The sequence below is a fragment of the Dromaius novaehollandiae genome, chromosome 3, assembly GCF_036370855.1.
Source record: "Dromaius novaehollandiae isolate bDroNov1 chromosome 3, bDroNov1.hap1, whole genome shotgun sequence".
NCBI lineage: Eukaryota > Metazoa > Chordata > Aves > Casuariiformes > Dromaiidae > Dromaius > Dromaius novaehollandiae.
In genome coordinates this window covers 78,054,509-78,074,714 of record NC_088100.1, presented here as the reverse complement: position 1 = coordinate 78,074,714, position 20,206 = coordinate 78,054,509, and the positions used below count along the sequence as shown (strand labels likewise).

Genomic DNA, 20,206 nt, shown 5'->3' with positions numbered 1-20,206 from the left:
TCCCCCATCTTACCAGTGCATGTTTCCAGCTGTTACTCTGACTTGTGTGATTTGCCTTAGAATTTTCTTGAGTTTCTAGAACTCAAGGTGACCACCAACTACAAATCCAGAAAGTTTTGTAGCATTGCTGATAACTTGAAATAGCGGAAAAGCAGCCATTAGTCTACTAACATATCTTTTAAATTCAAAGACATGCCACACCAGGTCAGCCAAAAGTAGGTATTAGGCTTGCAAGCTACTCTAGAGCAGCAGCCCTGTTCAAAGCCCCTGTAATGTGCAGGTATAACAGATTTTTCATTTGTAGCTGACTGAGACAGAGGATTGTGTTATTGAGACTGGTGCTATGTGAGGTAGCTTATAAGGTACTCAGGGTTATTGTCTGTTTGTTTTTTAATGGTTGTGCTTTTGCCTTTCTTTCCTTGTGGTGTTTGTAATATGTTCAAATTAGCCAAGAAAGCAGTTGATGGGTAGCCTTTCAAGCTGGTGCCAACCTGTCAGGCAGTCAGTAGAAACCTCTATTTGATCTAGCAGTTGCTTCAGGTTAATAACCCCTGTGAAATCGCTGCATGTGTATGGTCCGTCTCCTTTGTGTTGTCAGGGAATGTCGGCATTACAGAGCAGTAAGGAACTTTCTAAACTGGCTTGAAGGGAGCTGGCTTGGGCAAAGGAGGCAGTGCAGCTGTGGTGGCGTGGAGGTCTGGGCTGCCTTGCCTGCCAGAGCAGGTTGCCTTCTGCCCTTGCGGAGGCTGGGCTGCTTAGGCACCTGAGCGGGGGGGCTTTTCAAATGGCCCCGGTACTGCACTGTGTTCTGCAACAGCTGCACAGCCTGTGCCATTATGACCAGGAGCTGCAATTAGCTGTAAAGATGACTGCTGATTAATTGGTTTATGTTTGATATAGAGAAGCTATTTGAAAATAACCTGAGGCATAGAGATAATTATATTTGCAGTTTAGATAATCATAACTATCAGACATATGATTGTTACCGGCTTTGCTCAGTTAAAACTTGATTTTTTTAATTTTTATTTTATTTTTTACAGTGGCTGCTTATAGTTCAGGTGATTTTTTTCTCTCTATGGAAAACTTGTAGTATATAAAGTATGTTAACTGAAAGTACTTAAGTTATTTAGGATAAAGAAGATGCTAATGTACACAAAAGATTTCCAAAGAAGACATTTAAAATTTGTATTAATACAAAGCGATTACCATCTAGCATCAAAGCAGAAAGCCAGACGACTCATTATCCATTCACAGTAATTTTAAGTTTGGGAAGTACGTACTGTGTTTTCCATGGCTGACAAGGTTGATACTCTGCTTTAAATTCAAAATGGGTTTGACATTAACTGAAGAGCTCCAACAAGATAAAAATTTGCTCGTTTTCCAGTAAAAAAGTGTTTTCTTAAAGTAAAAATGTATTACAAAAAAATTACTGTGTGTTTTTCCACAGCTATACTTAATTGCCAATCTGAAGCAAATAAGGACTGACTTTATCCAGCAGCTTTTTTGAATATATGGAAAATAATATTTTTCTTTGAATTAGTAATAATTCTTTTTGTAAGTAAAAGCACTCATTAGTCACCTGTCACGTGGGTCTATATTTGTGTCTTATTTTTAAGCAAAAGTACTTCTTATGAGCATGTTTTTTGTTTGATTTTGATATTACGGTGTTCTTTTCCTGGAGAAAAGCCTCAAATGCTAATTTGCACTAGCAAATGTTGCTGGACAGGGAAACATGCTCTGAATTTTAATCTTTTCATTTGAAGAGGATAATTTGGACTAATAGGCTGACTAAAGTTTTAAAAATTTGTAATCGAATAGATAAGTGCTCAGTGAGAGAGGGTTGTGCTCAAAACAGTTTTTGAGTGCTAGCTTTGATTCCAGTGTGTCTGTGTCTCTTGGATGACATCTTCAGCTTGACTAGGTAACTGGCTTACATTGAAAAACAGCCTGATTTCAGACTGACTTTTCCATTGTCTGATTCTAAATAAGCTCAGCCATGCTTTTGTCTCTTCTAGAGCATGTTATTCGAAAGACTTCGCCTTTTAGTTTGCCAAGTAAACTGATTACCAAGGTTCAGCTCATTCCAGTGTTTCTGTTAAGGGCAAGTTAAAGAAACAAGCACATGACTAACTGACTGCCTGTTGCATGATAGAGGAATTTTGAATGGCGTGAGGAGGTGGGCTTTCACCACTCAGTCGTAGGTTTCAGAAAATGCAACTTTGCTGAAATAGAAAACATATAAATGTATCAGTTTTATTAGAAAAAGTCTAGTGAATAATTCAGTTTACAGAGTTCTAAACAAAATAATATGAATATTAAATAGTATATGACTTTGAGCAGTTTGTGCTGTATAAGAACAGGCTTTTTTCCTTCTGGAAACAGCAAAATATTACTTTTTAATACTAATTAGGAAGGAAAACTGATTTCAGAATTTTGGAATGTTTCTGTTTCTTGAAAAATTCTACTTTCCAACGACTTTTAAAAAACTAATCAATTGGAATATTTCTTAATAAGGATCTTATACATCCTGGAAACACTGGTACAATTTCTTTCTTCTTTCTTTTTTTTTTTTTTTTTGACAGAGAATTTTAAATATTAGGAGGCACTGATTCTAGTCGTAGAAATTTAGATGTGGCTCTGGATTATCCCAAGTTTGAGGAGATCTGGTATGCAGGATTCCGATCCATGTTTAATACATTCTTTTCACAGACTAGGTCAAAAAGTTCAGTTACTTTAGTAGAAAATTCTAATATTATGTGTACTGGACTTTGGGAACAGAATAAAATAAAACAAAAGACTGCTACAAATAAAGCACAGTTATAGAAACATGACTGTATGTCCCTGCATTGAGATAGGAATAATAGAGACTGAAAGAAAAAAAAAAAGAAAAAAAAAAAGTCTTGGCAGTCAAATGTTTCTCAGGCACTGGGAAAAATGTTGCATTTTCCTGAGGAGATGTCTCTAAGAAATGTCACCTTCATTCTTAGCTTCTTTCATGAAAAGTATTGTATCCCTTTTATGCATATTTAGCACTGTGCTCCCTTCACTTTTGTTTGAATTTTAGTGTTGGAGCCATGTTAATGTGAGTAGACACCAGGGGAAGCTTACCTTAGTTACCTCTTATGCACCAAAATTTTGATTTGAAATACTACCCCTTTCCTGCCTGTGTATCATCCCACTCCCACTTCTGTGTTTCTACTGAGTAGATGATGATTAGTAGATTAGATTTGCCCCCACCTGCCAATAAGAGAAGGCAAGAACATCTTGTGTACAGTTATCATTCAAAAATACACACTTTTGGAAGATAGATGGGGGATTTGACTGGACTATAGAAGGAATATAAGAGATGGAAGCAGCTCAAGGAAGTCAGTGCTGCTTCTGAAGTCATCTTTTACTAGTGATGGTGAAAAAATGATTCCCCTGGGAGCTAGCCTGCTTGGTTCCCATGGCCAGAGGAACCTTCCTGTTTGTTAGTAGGTGATAATGTGGCATTCACACATATTACTAGTTTTTTTTGGTGAGATTCATGTAAATGTGATGTATACTGTATGGCACACTCTGATATTTGCAGTCCTTTATGTCTTGGAGCAGTGCTGCACTGTAAATCAATCATATTGGTAGCTTTATTTTGTGTTTTAGCTTGAAGGCTGCTATTTGATTAGCTGTATTCTTGCTGGAGTATTCCAAATACTGGCTAAATATCTAATAGCTAGAAGATCTTTGCCAGAGTTATATTAACTAAATAAGAACAGGAGACAATGAGTTTCAAAAGCAAATGTCATGTTGCACTTCCAAGTTTTCCCTCTGCCTTAATATTCTGTGTAGAAAAGGAGTAAAATACCTGCTAGAAAGCTGTTCTCAGGCCCTCTCAGCCCAAATCTCTGTGGATTACCTTCAAAAGGGCAAACAAAATAATCCAGGTCATCAGTTTCTGCAGTTTTGAGATGAAGAAACAAAGTAGTATTAGCTGATGAAGAGAGCAGAGCATAGCACAGATACCTCCACAGGCACAACTTTGTCATGCACCTTCAGAATAAAATAATAACTCCGTATTCAATTACTTTGCTGTCTGTCAGAACTCTCATGGTTGTCATAAACCGGTTGAGAATCACAGCACTTCAAAGTTTTTCTTCAAAGAGAAATTTGATAGTAGGTAATGCAAGGACAGGATGCCATCAGATGGGATGTCCTGTCTGGGAATGGAGAGAGTAGTGAAGAGATCTGCTGAAATCAAACTTTTTTGCTTCATTGGTTTTCAGCCGGATGCATTTCCTGTTCACTGCACAGTCACTCAAAAGCTTGAGAAGATACAAAGGAGGCATCAGGAATGTGCAGCTGGGGGTAGAAGATGAAGCAGCAATGGCTGTTCTGATGGTAGCCCACTGTTAGATGGGTTTAAACTGATCATAGGAAAGGATTAGCAAAAACTGTGAACAGAAGAGTATAGAAGAGTTGTTTATAATTGCCACCGTTTGCCTGCTAACTCTCTCAAAAGTAAATTCCAACCTCTCCCTGTCAAGATTTCATGAAGAAAACAGTAACGGATATCTTTCCAGAGAAGCAGAAAGGGAGGCAAAGGGAGAACAGGTCTCATAAATTCAAATCTTAGACTAGTTGAAATGTCATCAGACAAGCAGAGGCTCTCAAAAGAGCTTAAAGGTACTGATCACTGGCAAATAGTTTCATGCCTTTCTCTCACACCTTGAAATGGCCCTTCTAAGTCAGGTGATTATAAAGGCAATTATTGTATTGTCTTCTTGTTCTTGTGTTGTAGCTGGCTGGAAAGGTTCCAAGGTGGTTAAAGCAATTTCTTACACTGTTTGCTTCAGTTTTTTAAAACTCATGTTTCTGACATTTAAAAAAGAGGGATCATATATAGTGTCTTCAAATCAGACTTTCAAGGTTAGGAGATGTTTCTTTTTGTCAAAAAAATAAATCATTCTTCAAAGAAGCTTCATAGCTACATAGAGCAAAATAACTTGCTGCTATAATTGTTGGCGTGGAAACAGTATGCAGTGGGTATGACAATGTACAGTGGTCACTTCATCAGAAAAGCTTTCCCGCATGTGCTTATTTTTTGTGTGCCAGAAAGCTGAGTGGCTCGAATTTGTGTACGCAGAAGACATTGAGTAATCTTTGGCATTCTGGTGATGTCTATGCAAAGGATTCATGCTCTGAATGATTTGTGGTGTGGGTCACCTGCTTATTGTATGCAAGAAATAAGTGCTTTAGTTGATCTTTTCTGTATGTTATATATTTGCAAGTTGAAGTGTAGCTACCTGACCTCTAAGTCAGCATGTTTGCATTCTTGCATGTCTTAGGCTGTAATTTCACTGTCACTGTAAGCTAACATAGGTGGGCACTGTAAGAAGAGGTCCTGCCTTCTCACAACTCTGGCTGCTTATTCCCACCCTTGTACTACCCACTTTTCGCACTATCATAAATGTTCTTGAAGTTAGTTATGGACTGAGTACTTGTGGCAAAAGCTGTTTGTTTGTTTGGGCCAGTTAATTCTGAACTGGTTAGATTGCTTATTCCAATTCTTATGCTACCTGCCCACAAAGAAGCTTCATACAGTCCTTGTGTTCTTTCTGATGCTTTTCGGATTTCATCCTCATGCCTCTGAAGATTACTTTTATCTTCTTCTTGTGCTTTCTTCTAGCTTTACTCTGCCTGTTTTTCACTGATGGAACAGTGGTCATAGCTGGAGCTGTTACATTTTTCTGCTGATATATCCAGTATTTCTAGTGCCTGCCTCTCACACGAGAAGGCAACTGTGCCCAAGAACTTTGAGTCAATGCATTTCTCATTAGCCCTTCACTTGCCTGTCTCATTCTCTCATTCTTTCCACTGCTGTCTTCCCCCTCACAATTAAAAAAGTTTGCAAATTAAGATTTCTTCAGCTGCTGTCATGCAGAGTGCATTCAAGTTATTTGTGAAAATATTTTGTATTTAATATGTTTACTGAATTCAGTATTCTTATGTTTGGATATCTTGCAATGAAGTTACAGTCTTTGGGTCACTGTCACTTGAGCATATGTGTTATGCAATTGCTTGTGCTCTAGAAAGACGTGCCAGGGTATTTGAGTTTAAATATCAGGTGTCTCTGTTAGTCCATGAAGTAACATGGCCAAAGTCCTGATAGTATCAAGTCCCCAAAAGTATTGCTTATAAAAATTATTAAACCATTATTCTGTCTATTAGTACAACTAATATGACCCAATGACTGCTTTTTATCATTGATACTATATCCTTGAGAGACCTCATGGGGCCTTTTTTCTTGCACTTCAACACAAGCTCACTTTTTAGTTATTGGTGTACTGAGTCTTTCTCCAGATCATTCATGTCACTGTAAATTCAATTGAATAGTCTTAAAATTTATGTGCTCCAGCCTACAAAAGTTGCAGTCTTGGAGGCTTTGCTAGAGTGAATGAAAGAAGTTAAAAATTATTGAAAAGATACCTTTTTGTTAAATCTCTTTATTTTCACTGATTTAAAATTTTTGAAGTTTTGATTTTGTTATTTTTTTACTTCTCCTATTGGACATCTTATGATACAGCTTTTAACTGACTAGTTTTAACAGTACATCAGTCTGTTTATATGCTATCAATGTGATTTTTAGGTATTTTTTTTAAAAATTTTGTTTTATCATTATCTGACACTGTAACGGGCCTATTACAGTCTAAGAGAATACTTTACAATTGGTCATTGTGCCAGAGAGAAATCAGAATCTCAACCCCTAGGACCTTAACACACTAAAGTGAAAAGTTATGGCCAATCCTGTAGAAATATGCCTTAATTTCCTGTATTAGACTGTCCATCTCAAATGGGCATCTTTATAGTTTTTAAGTGTTATCTGAATGTGGGAGACTGCCTTGTTCAAATAGACTTTAGATAAAATCAGGTTATTATAAAGCTGAGTGGCACTGAAGGATGAAGTGATTCCAGCCAAATTCTATTTCTCATTGAGTACTTTACCATCCTTGCCTGTGAAAGGTGTTTATATAAATCATTATAGCAAAGGCATGATGCAGAAACGATGTACAATGGATGTGGGAATGTAGAGTGAAATGTCATTATTTTTAGGTGTTTCCTGAGTCCAATACAAACACAAGTTCTCAGTTTCCATCTCTTCCATTTCTTTTCCTTTTCACTTTTGCTCTTTCCAACTCTGTCTCTCTCTGTCTCTCTCTGTCTCTCTCTGTCTCTCTCTGTCTCTCTCTGTCTCTCTCTGTCTCTCTCTGTCTCTCTCTGTCTCTCTCTGTCTCTCTCTGTCTCTCTCTGTCTCTCTCTGTCTCTCTCTGTCTCTCTCTGTCTCTTTTTTTTCCTTTTCTTTTCCCTGAGGGTGCTTTTGGAGGTGAACACATGGTAGTGAGCTACACTGTCTCCAAAACAAACAAAAGAGGGTGGGGAGATGATGAGGGGGAGGAGGAGAGGGAAAAGATACAGCTGCTCACTTTTAATTTTTGAAGCTGACTCTGAATTCTGTGGCATATGTTTAAGCTTGATAGTATACTAGGGGCCTGACTGAAACACTGTGACTTTATTTTACAGTGGTTGCCAATAAAAGAATGTTAAAATAGTAACAAATAGAGTATTTGAATTCTTGTTTAAAATAGCATTGATGGAAAATGCTTTCTCAGATGCGATCTCATGAGTAGAAGATTGCCACACCAACAGAAACTTCTGGAAAACCAGCCATCCAGATAGGGTTTTTTTTTTTTTTTTTTTTTTTTAAATTCAGTTCTGCTACCATCAAAATCAGTAGAAGGTGTTTCATTTTTTTCACCAGTGATAGGATTGGGTCCTACAATTCCTAGCTGGCTGTTGAGCAGTCCTTAAGTTGCTTCTTCTGAACGTGAGCCAGCAATGTGCTGTGGTGGTAGAGAAGACCTTCTGGGCTACATTAGGCAGAGCATCACCAGCAGTCGAGGGAGATCACTGATGCTGCCCCTCTACTCAGCACTGGTGAGGCCACGTGTGGAGTCCTGGGTCCAGTGCTGGCCTCCCCGGCACAAGAGAGACATGGACATACTGGAGTGAGTCCAGCGAAGGGCCAGAAAGTTGACAAAGGGATGAGCATCTCTTGTAAAAGGAGAAGCTGAGAGAGCTGGGACTGTGCAGCCTGGAGAAGAAAAGGCTCAGGGGGGTCTTATCTATAGGTATAAATGGGGGGAGATGAAGGAGAGTAATGAAGATGATGGTGGACTCTTCTTATTGGTGCCCAGTGACAGGACAAGAGGCAAGGGGCACAAATTGAAGTACAAGAAATTCCGTCTGAACATAACAAAGCACTTTTTCACTGTGAGGATGGTTGAACACTGGAGCAGGTTGCCCAAAAAGGTAGTGGAGTCTGCATCCTCAGAGGTACTCAAAACCCAACTGGACACAGTCCTGGGCAACCTGCTCTAATTGCCCAGAGAGGTTGCTTTCAGCTGGGAGTTGGACTAGATCTCCAGGGGTCCCTTTCGACCTCAGTGATTCTGTGCTTCTTGCGTGGCTATGATTTGGTAGTTAACTGAAATATTTGGTGATGTCAGATATTGAACAAATTGCATGTTCCCATATAGTTTTCTGAACAGTGGCATTAATGAAATAATATTATTAGCACTATTAAGCAAAAATTTGTGGTTGACGAATAAAGCTTGAAACAATGTGTGGAATGAAACATGTTTGGGGCTTTATTGCACAACTCTTTACATGTTATTGAGTGCTTACCCACATAAGTAGTCTCATTGACGTCAATAGGAATACTCCTATAAGTAAATGTCCATCACTGCAAGTAAGGGTTGCACAATCTGTCCTTGTTTCTAATGTAAAAGCATATGTAACACAGTATTTAATTATCACTTCAAACTACTTTTACTTCTGTAGCATTGAAATATCTTAAATTACACTCCCTTTTCGTAGGCCATATTTTACTGACATGGAGATATCATTACATCCATCACCATAAAATTGAGCAGAATTAGCATCTTTGAAAAGTCATCTTTTATTCCCTTCATTTATATAGCTGAAAAAGTAGGGGTGGCAGAAAAAGAAAATACTTCTTTTGCTTTATTATGTTTTAAATAAATTAGAGTTTCTGACAGTTTGATGGAGTCAGTGCTTAACTTTCAATGCTTGATTAGTCTGAAGGTGGGCTTTCTTTCCCCCACAAAAGAATTAACTAGTTTTTTTTATGTTAAGTGTCAGTCAAAGTTTAATTTTGTATAGAGAGACATCTCATATCTGTATTTTATAGCAATCCTTGAGGGTAAGGTAAGAAAGCAGTTCACAAGATTAATGATGTGATACTAACTTTTCATATATGAACTTTATTGTTAGTCTGATGTAGCATTTTTGATGGGGAAAAGCTACATCATACTCCTTAACATCAAAGTGGTAAGGACAGAGTTTCTATCACAAAAATTGATTTTTTGAAACTTTTGGAAACTTTGTTTTAAAAATTTGCTTTCTAGTTTCAAGTATTGGAATTTGGTCAAGGTGCTTGAATTAGCTCAGGGGACCCTTCTGAAACTGCTGTAAGATAGTGGATATGAATGGCTGAAGTTAAATCTCTTCAGAATTGTGAAATGCCCTGGGAATATAGTGTTATAATTTAGAAAAGTGAGCCTATTTCACTTAATAAAGAGATTAGATATTACTTATTCAGACTAGTGGTACCTTTTCAAAGAGAACATATCTAATGCTGAAAACTCTTTTGAGCTAATAGCAAAAGTATCAAAAAAGCCTCGTAGCTGGAAGCTGAAATTAGAAAAGTTCATTGTGGAATTAGAATGCAAATTTTTAAATGGGTACACCCATTTAGTACCCATTAGTACCCTGAAGAAATTAACTGGGAAAGCGATGAACTCTTCTACAACTTGAATCTTTTATTTAAGAGCAGATGTCTTTTTAAAAGATACACGTCGGTTCAGCCTTCAGATCATTAGGCTTCGTGTACAGCTAACAGATGACGCACTTTGCAGGAGGTCAGGATCTTAATGGTACTTCATCTTAAAACAGAGGAACCCATGAACATCATGGCTGACTCTTAGATTAGGTAAGAATACTATCTTCTACTCTGTTCGTTGCAGAGGAGGGAGGTCTTCTCTTTGAGGTCTTTTATTCAAATACTGAGCAAGTCTCTTCAGAAGAGTTACAAAACCTGGGAAATGAATATGCATCTGTCACTTCTAATTCTTTTTCTCGAGCCTTTTTCAGAACAAAATGCTATTTGTTTCATTTTAGTCATGATGATTAGAAAAATAATGTAGTTAGACTAATACGACTTGGTTTTCAAGAGCTAGATTCTCCTGTACCATGTGAAACCTTTCCGATGCAGGAAAGTTAGGTTTCTTTCTAATAGAGCATTTTAATGACAGATTTCTCTGGGTTTTGTACCTTCCCATTTTGTAAAGGATGTTGACTGTATTTTTCTTTAAGCCTTCTGACACAGTAAGGTTGGAGGGAATTAAAAAGAAAGACAAATCCTGATCTGTGCTTCTGCATGTGGACCCAGTACCACCGAAATAGAGAACAGTCAGGTACCTAGGCTTATTAGTACACAGTGCATTATTCGAGTATGTGCACGCTGGTAATTGAGACATAAGAGGCCTGTGACCTGGGAAACTGTCCTAACAGGTCTATTACTGTAAGTGTTAAGATGAAATAGGCTATTTCTTTTATAAGTAAATAAATGCTCCATATCCCACTTACTCAGTGAAATGACAGTGTGAGACTTGGCATAAGCATGTAGTATCCTTCAAAGGAGCTTTCGTCATACTAAGTCTTGTTTGTGGACTAAGTTAAGTAGCATTTTGGTTATCAGTGTTATAATTTTATATTGGTGAGCATATGGTAAATGATTTACAGAACTTTACTCATGGGAGTTTATTTAAAAAACAAACCAACAGCAAAACTTTGTTAATAAAGACAATGAGACTACACTTCAACCAGAAGAGTTTACTCAAATATGAAACTATTTCAGGATCGGGTGTCAGGTGGGAGGAATACATTACATTGGCTGGAAGGTATTATTGGAGAAGTCATAAATTCAGAACTTTGTCCCAAGAACTGTACTCAAGGGAAGACTTAAGGTATTCTAACCTTGTACAACTGTCACTTTTAAAGTAGTTCAATTTACAGATATATCTAATGTTTCTAGAGATTGGGTAGGTGCACGTCCTGAGTGACTTGACTTTTTTCATTTTTTACGAATGAACGAATTGCCTGCATTTCAGCAATTATCAGTGTTAAATTGAGTATTACTAGTCTGATATATTTTGGGCAGGAGACAAGATACCATGGCCTTGCCTGTTGCACAAGAGAAGAACAAAGTGAACGGTTAAAAACCATAGCGAGATGTTAATTATTTACTTAATTATTATTTTTACTTGCTCCAATGTGATGCATTGTTTTTTAAAGGTAATTTGATAATTATTAGTAACTTTAAGAGGATACATAGCCCTTTCCTCAAGCAAAATTTGAAATTGATTTAAGTTTTGTAACTCTTGAAGCATGTCTATATTCATTTTGTTAGCTTTTGTGGAGTGCTAATTACATTCCAAAATTTGGTTCCATCATGCACCTGGAAGGAGAATAAAGCTTGTCACAGATCTCCCTGAGTTATTCTAAAGTGCTAATTAGAACTGTAGAGAAGCTACTCTCAAGCCAGGAAAGTAATACTCACAGTTTTAAAAAGCCCCATACATCAAATAATAGATGGTATTATAGTGTAATGCTATGCATTTTCTGCAGTATTATGCCATTCATATGATTTCAAGTGTGTATTAATACCCTATGAAAAATGATCATTCAAATTAGGAACACTTATACACCCTATTAAGCCTATGTATAATTCCTGTGGAAAGATTATAGGCCTTTTAACTCTAATGAAAACTAATTTCATAAACATTCTTAGGTGGCTTTTTGTTTTTTAACTTAATATTGAATCAGTGCACAGAGCTGCCAGTGTTTTGCAGTTCTAGAGTGCTAAACTTCTGGACCTGTAACCAGATAAGCAGCTGTACGTGTCTAGGGTTGGAGCTTCCAAATTGTGGGTAGCATCCGTAAATGCCTCATGAGCAACCGCTGTGGAAGTCAGTAGGAACTGAGGGTGCTTCTTACGTTCACAGGTTGCACAGCACCTGGGATGTTCAGATGCATAGTTGCATCTCTGGCTTTTTCATCGGGAAGACTTGACTGATGGTACACTAGATGAAGTGGTTATTAATATTCTTCCAGTATAAAAGTAGCTCTGTCTGAGCTGCTCTTTATTTTCTTTCTCTAGAACTTAAGCAGTGCTGCTCGTGTCCTGACTGAAATGTTGTGTAGCGTAGCGCTGGGTGTTGTATGCCACTGCACAAGTGGCTATGTTTGATTGTGGATGAAATTGCAATCCGAACATGTGCAGAGCTTGCAGTTTTATACAGTCATTGGTGGCTGGCATAATTAAATATTTGTATTTATAGAATGTTTCAAATGTTTAAGGATAAAATGTACTATATGTGAAGCAAGTTTATAACCTTTTTACGTACTAAAATCTGCAGAGTAGTGTGTTTGTGTGTACTGCATTATTGTTTTTTACTGCTAATACTAGTTTCCTGATTGAACAAAGGAACTCTGTGTTGTGTTACTATTTTTCTTTTTCGTACAAATGGAGGTGTGGTTTGGAGAATGAGAGGCAAAAGATTTGAATGGAGCTGTTCACAGATAAATTAATGAATTGATTTTCAAAAAGAATGGAAAAGAGGTTTGACCATTCTGGTTGCTTGTAGTTAGTGATTATACCTTTTGCCAAACCAGTAATGTAAGGTTTCACAGAGCCTGGGCACTTGGTTGCATTACATTCCTGTATACTTAAATGGATTAAGATAAAAAGTCTGACTTGAAAAGGATATTCCAAAACTGACTGTGCCTGTGGTTTTGAATCCTGATGCTTTGAACAAAGAAGGGATTGATCTAATGGGATTAGTGCTTAATCCAAAGGAAGCAATGTACACACATGCCTTGAATGCTTTTAAGAATGACTACCAATATTATTTATAAGATTCTGTAGAAAGATATTCACAGGTGCTTTTCGTACAAGAAGGAGATGGGACAAGACCGCTTTAAACTCCAGGAGGATACAGAGACAATGTTGTTTTCAAGTTCCCTTTTCTGGATTACTTTCAGATTTTTTAAGGATTTTTTTTTTTTATTTTGGTACAATTATGATATTTCTTTTTCAAGTATTGATTTTCAGGAGGTATTTTACATCTCAATTAATCGTTTTGACATACAAAATGAAAAGATTTATTTTAACGTTACACATTTTGTACTTGTATGTGAGGTAAGGTTGTTTTCTACTTCAGGTGTTACCTTATCTGAAAAGTCTTACATCATCATGATTTTTTTATGGCTTGTAGATTTTGTTTGTGGCATAATGTACAGAAAAATGACTTTGCCTGTATTTGCTGTGCCTTGGTGGCCCCTCTAATTACAGGAAAAAATGTTTATAAAACAAAACAGAACAAGCCAACCTGTGTGCTTTTTTTTTTAAGTTGCAAAATTTAAAGTTATTTTCTACCATCTGTATTAATAAAATCTTTCTCCATACATGAAATCTGTTTGATTTCTTATATAGACCAGTATATATTCTCTCAGAATGTGTTTTCAAAGCATTGGCTCTTACCTAACTGAGCAAAAGGTGTGTCAGATGCATCAAACGAAGTTGAAGGGGTTTGAGGAAAGCAGTGGCTGCAGTCTTTCCACATGTAGCTGTGCCAGGATAAAATACTGAGCCTGAATAAATATCAGACTGGCTCAACTTTTTTTGGCCCTTATGGGTGTTCCCCTGTCCCCCCTGGGATCTTTTTATTTGCATTTGTGTTTCGATTCTTAAGCATTGCTGTTCTCTGCAATCAAGGCCAGAAACTTTAGGTGAAAAGCTAAAATTCTTGCCTAATCACGTGGTTTGATTAAGCTTGTGGTTTTAGAAAAACACCAAATCACAACACTCATGATAAAATTGCAAAAACTGCTAATGCTGTGACTGACTCATGCTGTGAAATGGAGCAGATTTTTAAACATAGCTCTAGGCTTCAATTCTTTCAGCTCATTCACTGTCAGTTCTGCCCAGTGAAGCTATTTTCAGAGGAGAGTGTCATTCAAGAGTTCATGGCACAGTATAAGAGTCAGAGACTAGAGCCATTAATCAATTCGATACTACACAGGCTATCTTGTATCTAAGAAAACTTCTAAATATTTTATGTGTCAGAAAAAAAGCTGAGAGCAGAAATGAAATTTTCAGGTGATTTTGTCTTTACTAAAATTTCAAAAAAGGGAAGACTTTTGGAGACTGGCTCAAAGACAGCAAGTAATTACTAATGTTTTATGTTTGAAGGAAATCTTTCTTAGTATATTTTGAATACAATTGGGTTACATCTGGGATAAGAAACAAACAATGTCGAGGAGTACTCTCACGTACTGGAGTTTTTTTTTCCTGTGCTGTTAAATTGTTATAATGGTTCCTGGTAGTGGGCTGGTGAAAGGCAACCAGTGATGTCCCAGACAGTTCTTGGGGCTTGTTCTGGAGTGAGGTCAGGCCAGGGATGATTTCCAGCAGGCAGTTTGCATGCATCCCCTTTTCAGTGTTCCCTCATCTTCATTGTTGGAAGTCAACAGTGTTTAACAGTATGAATGTAGGATGTCCTAGGCCACTTGGTTTCAGCTCAGTGAGCAGCCCTAGACATGTTCAGTTTACTGCCGTAGGCAAACCTATAATGTTGCCTTGGAGTACCATTAGAATTAAGCCTGTAAAGTGAGTTTCTGTGGTACTGAGTCAGATGTGCTTTTTCCCACCTGTGCAAAAAAGTTTCTCATTTCAGCTAGAAGTAATTGTGTTTTGTACCAGATTTAAAAAAAATAAAAAGAAGAAGAAATGTCACTATCCAGTTATTTTCCAAAGAATATTTCACTGGCATCTTGAGAGGACCGCGATGTATAAGACTGACAGTGTTTACAGTGCCTGTCTCTCCTCAACCTTAACATAGAAATTATGAGCATTGTGTTTATCAACAGAAAGAATATGAATACATTTATTACATTAATCTTCCTATTCCATAAGCCATCATGCTTTATTCTTTATTGGTTATTCAAACTTGGTTATTCAAAATTTCATTTGGAAACTGTCTTCATTCACTTCAGGCTTCTTCAAAAGTATCTGTGCTAATAGCTGTACTTTTAGCTCTGCAATAGGGTAGGATTCTGCTCTCTGTTCTGAGGTTCTGGATTCCTTATGAAATACTGAAATCAAGTTTTCACAGAGAATATTTGGTACTTGATTTCTTCAGATAGATTATAAAGATCCATGTTTTATATTCTGTAAAAGGAAAAAGCTAAAGTTAGTTTTGTGGCTGACGCTCACAGTAACGTTGTTTTCATGTCCAAAGCAGTGGGCAAACTCTTGCTTGGAACGTTACGACTAGAGCATTTGCTCACTGTCACTGTGTCAAGTTTACTTTGGAAAGGCCAGGTTTACATCAGAAATGTTCACTGGTGTAATTAAGTTGGTAGAGGTGCGAGTCGACCACACTTTTTATATTGGGAAAGGATCCTTCTTTGCACACATTCTTACTGGCAATGAAGCCCTGTGGCTGATATAGTTAATTCGTTTTCGGAATTAGTATAATGTAGATAAGTGTTTCTCTCTCTCTCTCTCTCTCTCTCTCGATTGATGGATTTAAAGAGAAAGCAATTTTGAAAACAGTTGTACTGAACAGAAGACCTGCTAATCTTGTGGTGAAATGATCCACTGCTGGGCTGCAACGTAAGTTCCCTAATTTTCTCTCGTCGTTATTGGCAGTATGTAAAGCATTACAGATTTTCTTTGTGACTTACGAAACTGCTGGCTTGCTTATTTGGGACAGTGGGACATTCCACTGTGAACTTAGTTAATCTATTTTAGGCTCCACCTGCCATTATCACCAATGAAATGTTGGTGTAAATAAAACATAAACTGGGAGATGAAAAGAAGAATCCAGGCTTTAGAAGACTGGCTTTTCACTAAACCCAGCAGTTCACAGTACTCCTCATGGCTTTGTATGAGATACCGAATACGGAAATACAGATGTATTAGAAGTTGTTAGTGGTGACTGTTGGGGGGGGTAGTGGTGTTGTTTTCATTTGGCTTTTGGTATAAATACTAGCAAAAGAGCCAAATCCCAGTTACACTATTGAAATCCAAATGCTTTAGTTCTGGTAGCCTGACAGAATAAAGGAATAATGTTTTCATGTGGCAGTTCAGAATCTATGTGAAAAGCTATTCCTCTTTAAATAGCTCTACTAAACTTACCAGTTACCCTCAGGTAAAGGGTTCTTTATTCCTTTCTGCTTAAGAAACTGAAACCATGTTTTTTAAGTAATAGTCACAGGGCCACTGAAGAGAGAGTCTGTTTCAAAGACTAATTAATCACAAATGTTTGGCTCTGTTTTGTCTTGAATTACTAGACTGCAATATTCAGTAGCAATAGTAACATTTTCTATAATCAGTTTACAAAAATACAGAGGGGGGGGAAAGAAATCCACACACAATTTTGCTTTCAAGTATACGTGTTTCTGATGTGAAATTCAGTCAAAAACATTTCCTTTTATGAATTATAATTTATAAGGGGATGATAAAGCTTATGAATTAAAAAAAAAATAAATCTCCTATACCTGCCCCATCTAAGGCCAAGGAAGTTATTAAAAAAAAAAAAAAACCCTCAATGATATGATAGATTGGCATGAAATGTGCCAAATTAGATGAACAACTCAAGCCTCAGGCATATGCAAAGTGGAAAAATACCTGTGTGACTACAGTTTATTTGGTAGAATGCACCTAAACCTCTGACCAAGATAAATCAGTTTATAAAAACATCAGAAGTAAGTAAAACTGTTTCTTTTCTGTCATTTGATTCTCCCTTACCACTCTTAAAATCACAGAATGAATCTCCTGTGAGAAAGATTATTCCGGTTTAGCAATAAAAATGTCTTTTGCTCATGGAGGCATCGCCTCTTGGGCGACGTTGGGAGGGGTACCTTCTGCTTTGTACGGAGTTTTGCCAATTATATATCATCCTGTCCTAATATAAACAAGTTATGCTAAATGAAAAGCACAATAATGAGAAGCATTTGCATAAAACCTATCATTTGCAGACAAGCTGTATTTCCCGTTACTGTTAAGATAGAGGCAGCCAAGAAGTGGAAAAAACAAAGTGAAGCAAGCCTTGATTAATGTTTTCTGTGCATGTGAATTAGCTTTATAAACTAGATGGCATGGCCAAAGAGAATATTTCGAGTTGAGCTCTACAAAGGGAACCGAAACAAGTGTGCTGGGCAGGAAGCTGGGAGCTGCTGACTTAGCAGAAGCGCAGGGTAGTCGGAGCAGTTGCTTTGCCTACAGTTTGTTCTGAGGGAAATGAAAAAAGGAAGTGCTTATCTGATACGCATGCATCATTTTGTATTATATTTTTATTACAGTTTTCATTATTTAATCCCAAATCCAGAACAAATAGGGTAACGTGTGTAGCAGTGCAAGTTGTGCCAAAAAGATATCAGCACTGAAACCTGGGCTTATCACTAAAAAATAAGAATATGAGGGAGAAAGGTTGTTGTGTGTGTGTGTCTGTGTGTGCATGCATATGCTTTTTTTTTTATTATTTTTTTTAATTAAACAGGATACGTATGAATCAGGAAAGTAAACTCCAATGCACAAACGGAATGAATGGTCAGGCGACCAGAATGCAAGATTCCTTCTTTAATTCCCTGAAGAATGAAAGTCATGCCAATCTGTGCGTGTTTTCTGGCCTGGTGCATGCGAAGCTGTTGGCCAGAGTTCAGCTCACCTGAGTGCTAGTCCCTCTTGATACTACCACGGTTCTGTAAGAGGACAGGTTCGTTTCCAGGAAAGGAGAATCATTCTGGCAAAAATACTGAGCAATGCACTAGGGCCTCGAAGGAAACAAGGTTATGAATCTTTGCTGCCTCACCAGATAGGAGAGGAAATGCTTTCTGCATTTACGTTAAAAGAAATGAGGGGAGCTTCTGTTTGAACTACTTGTGAGAAGATGTATAAATCAACAAACTTTTGAATGTATTAGTTGCTACCCCTTTTCGTGTTAGGTAAAGTTGATGTGTAGATTTGTGCTCCTTCCCAGAACTGGTTAAGAAAACAAGAGAAGGCCTGGCACCACTGAAGTCAGCTGGAGGCTTCCCGTTGCATAGAGGGAGTTGATGTTTTGTGCATGAGTTCTTCCCAGCGAGCGGGAAATGACATTTCTGGCTAATAAATTGTTAATTTAATATCTGTTATGCGTCTTGGGTACAGATGAGCAGAAAGGAGCAGTGGAGTGCTACTTCTAATGTAAATATATGTAGAAAAGTTTGTTGTCCCAGATACTTTACCATACTAACCATTACGTTACCATATTAATAGAAAATTTGATAGCCATCATTATTGTGTGTGTATGTGGTTTTTTGGGAGGGGGTAGTATAAGTAGTATTTTCCTTTTTATTCAAATGTTATTAATCTTTGCCTTTTAAGCCTGAAGTGCATTTTCTTGCATATTTCAGAATTAAAAGATTATAAAAATAGAAAAAAAGAAGATGCTAATATTTAAAATACAAAATGTATGTACTACAAGTTTTCAGAACTTGGAAATAGAGACCAACTTTATCCATCATTTAACATGCACTCTCATTGCAAGTCCTATGTAAAAAAAATTTCATAATGTGGAGGGCTCTATTGATACCATAAAATAATTGTTTATGCACAGTTGTAAAACACTTTATAGTCTAGCTTCTTTACAACACTTTTGCCTTAACATACATAAAATACAAAATGTTTGAGCTTACATTAAAGAATTATTTTCTGTTCTATTGATGTTACATTTTAGTAATGTTATATTTTGTGTATTTTCTGTGTGTGTGTTTGTGTGGCTGTAGTATACATTTTTCTATGCAGTAGACCAAAGATGAGGAGGACAGATAAATCTGTTTCATTCTATATAGAATGTTACATTATTTTTTTTAACTCTGCAAGTGTAGTTTTAAATCCTGTTCTGCTCGCTCCCATCTAAAAACCTGAGATTGAAAAAGCACATCTGCACAGATGCCTCTAGCGAAATAAAGGAGGGTGCTTTAAAGATTATTGTAGGATTTCTTTTATCAGTTCAATGAATCACTTTTCCATATAAGGTTAAAGCAGAGCTTTCACCTTCAGGTTGCTGAAATTGCAGCATGTCTGGGACATAAATTAAATGGCTGACATGTAGACTGAAGTCTTAGTTATAAAATTGACAATGTACTGAATTTTGTCATCTGTATTACAAAGAGCATGTCCCATAAAATTTTGAATCAAATAAATACTTCCATTGAAGTCAAGGAATAGACTGCACATGTAAGAAAGTTATGTTCACTTAAAACACAACTCAAACCTTCTGGACAGTTTCTAGTTTTTACATAGAAGCAAAAAATGTTGGGTTTTTTTTTTCTTTGCAGTCTAAAGGGAATCTTGGTGACCAACCTGTATCAATCATTTTTCATCCAAAACTTAAAAAACAAATACATTTTGATAACTTCCTGATGCTTAACTCAGATAAATCTACAAAACCTTACGGTCACTATGAGTGATTCTCCAAGCACATATTTTCTTTTCAAATTTTATTACTATTCAGTTAGAAAAATGTAGTATGTCAAAATATTATATTTTTCTTAGTCTAGCAAATTACAAGACTATAGTCTAATTTTTCACTATATGGGATAATATCTGTGTTGGCAGGAAATATGTTTTTCATTCATGTGGAACAAGTACTTCTTTATAGATGGATTATGATCTGCATTTACAAACCATTGTCTAAGGTTAGACACTCGAAGTTGGGGTTTTTTTGTTTTGTTTTTTACCCAGTGGGTCATCCTCCCCTGCTCTTGCTGATTTGGAAAAAAACCCCTTTCTTCTTCACTAACGAAAGTCAGGATGCTCAGTTCGTTCTGTAATTCAGATGATCCAGATCTGTAAATTTTTGCCTAAATGGGGGAAAGTTGATACTGGAGACTATGATATCCACCAGGAGCTGCAACCTACTTCCAGTAAGAGGACTGTATTTAAAGCTGGTTTGGACTGGTGAGGGCAGCTGGCGATGGTGGGCATGCGAATGAGATGGGGCAGTGCATGGGGGTCAAGTGCTGTGCAGGCAGTAGTCTT

At 37.0% G+C, this 20,206-nt stretch overlaps 1 protein-coding gene across 4 annotated transcripts in view; it reads left to right on the top strand.

Moving 5' to 3' along the window:
* The window catches only part of PDE10A (phosphodiesterase 10A), a 200,923-nt gene that overhangs the window by 67,859 nt on the left and 112,858 nt on the right, over positions 1–20,206 (top strand). The window lies entirely within an intron of this gene.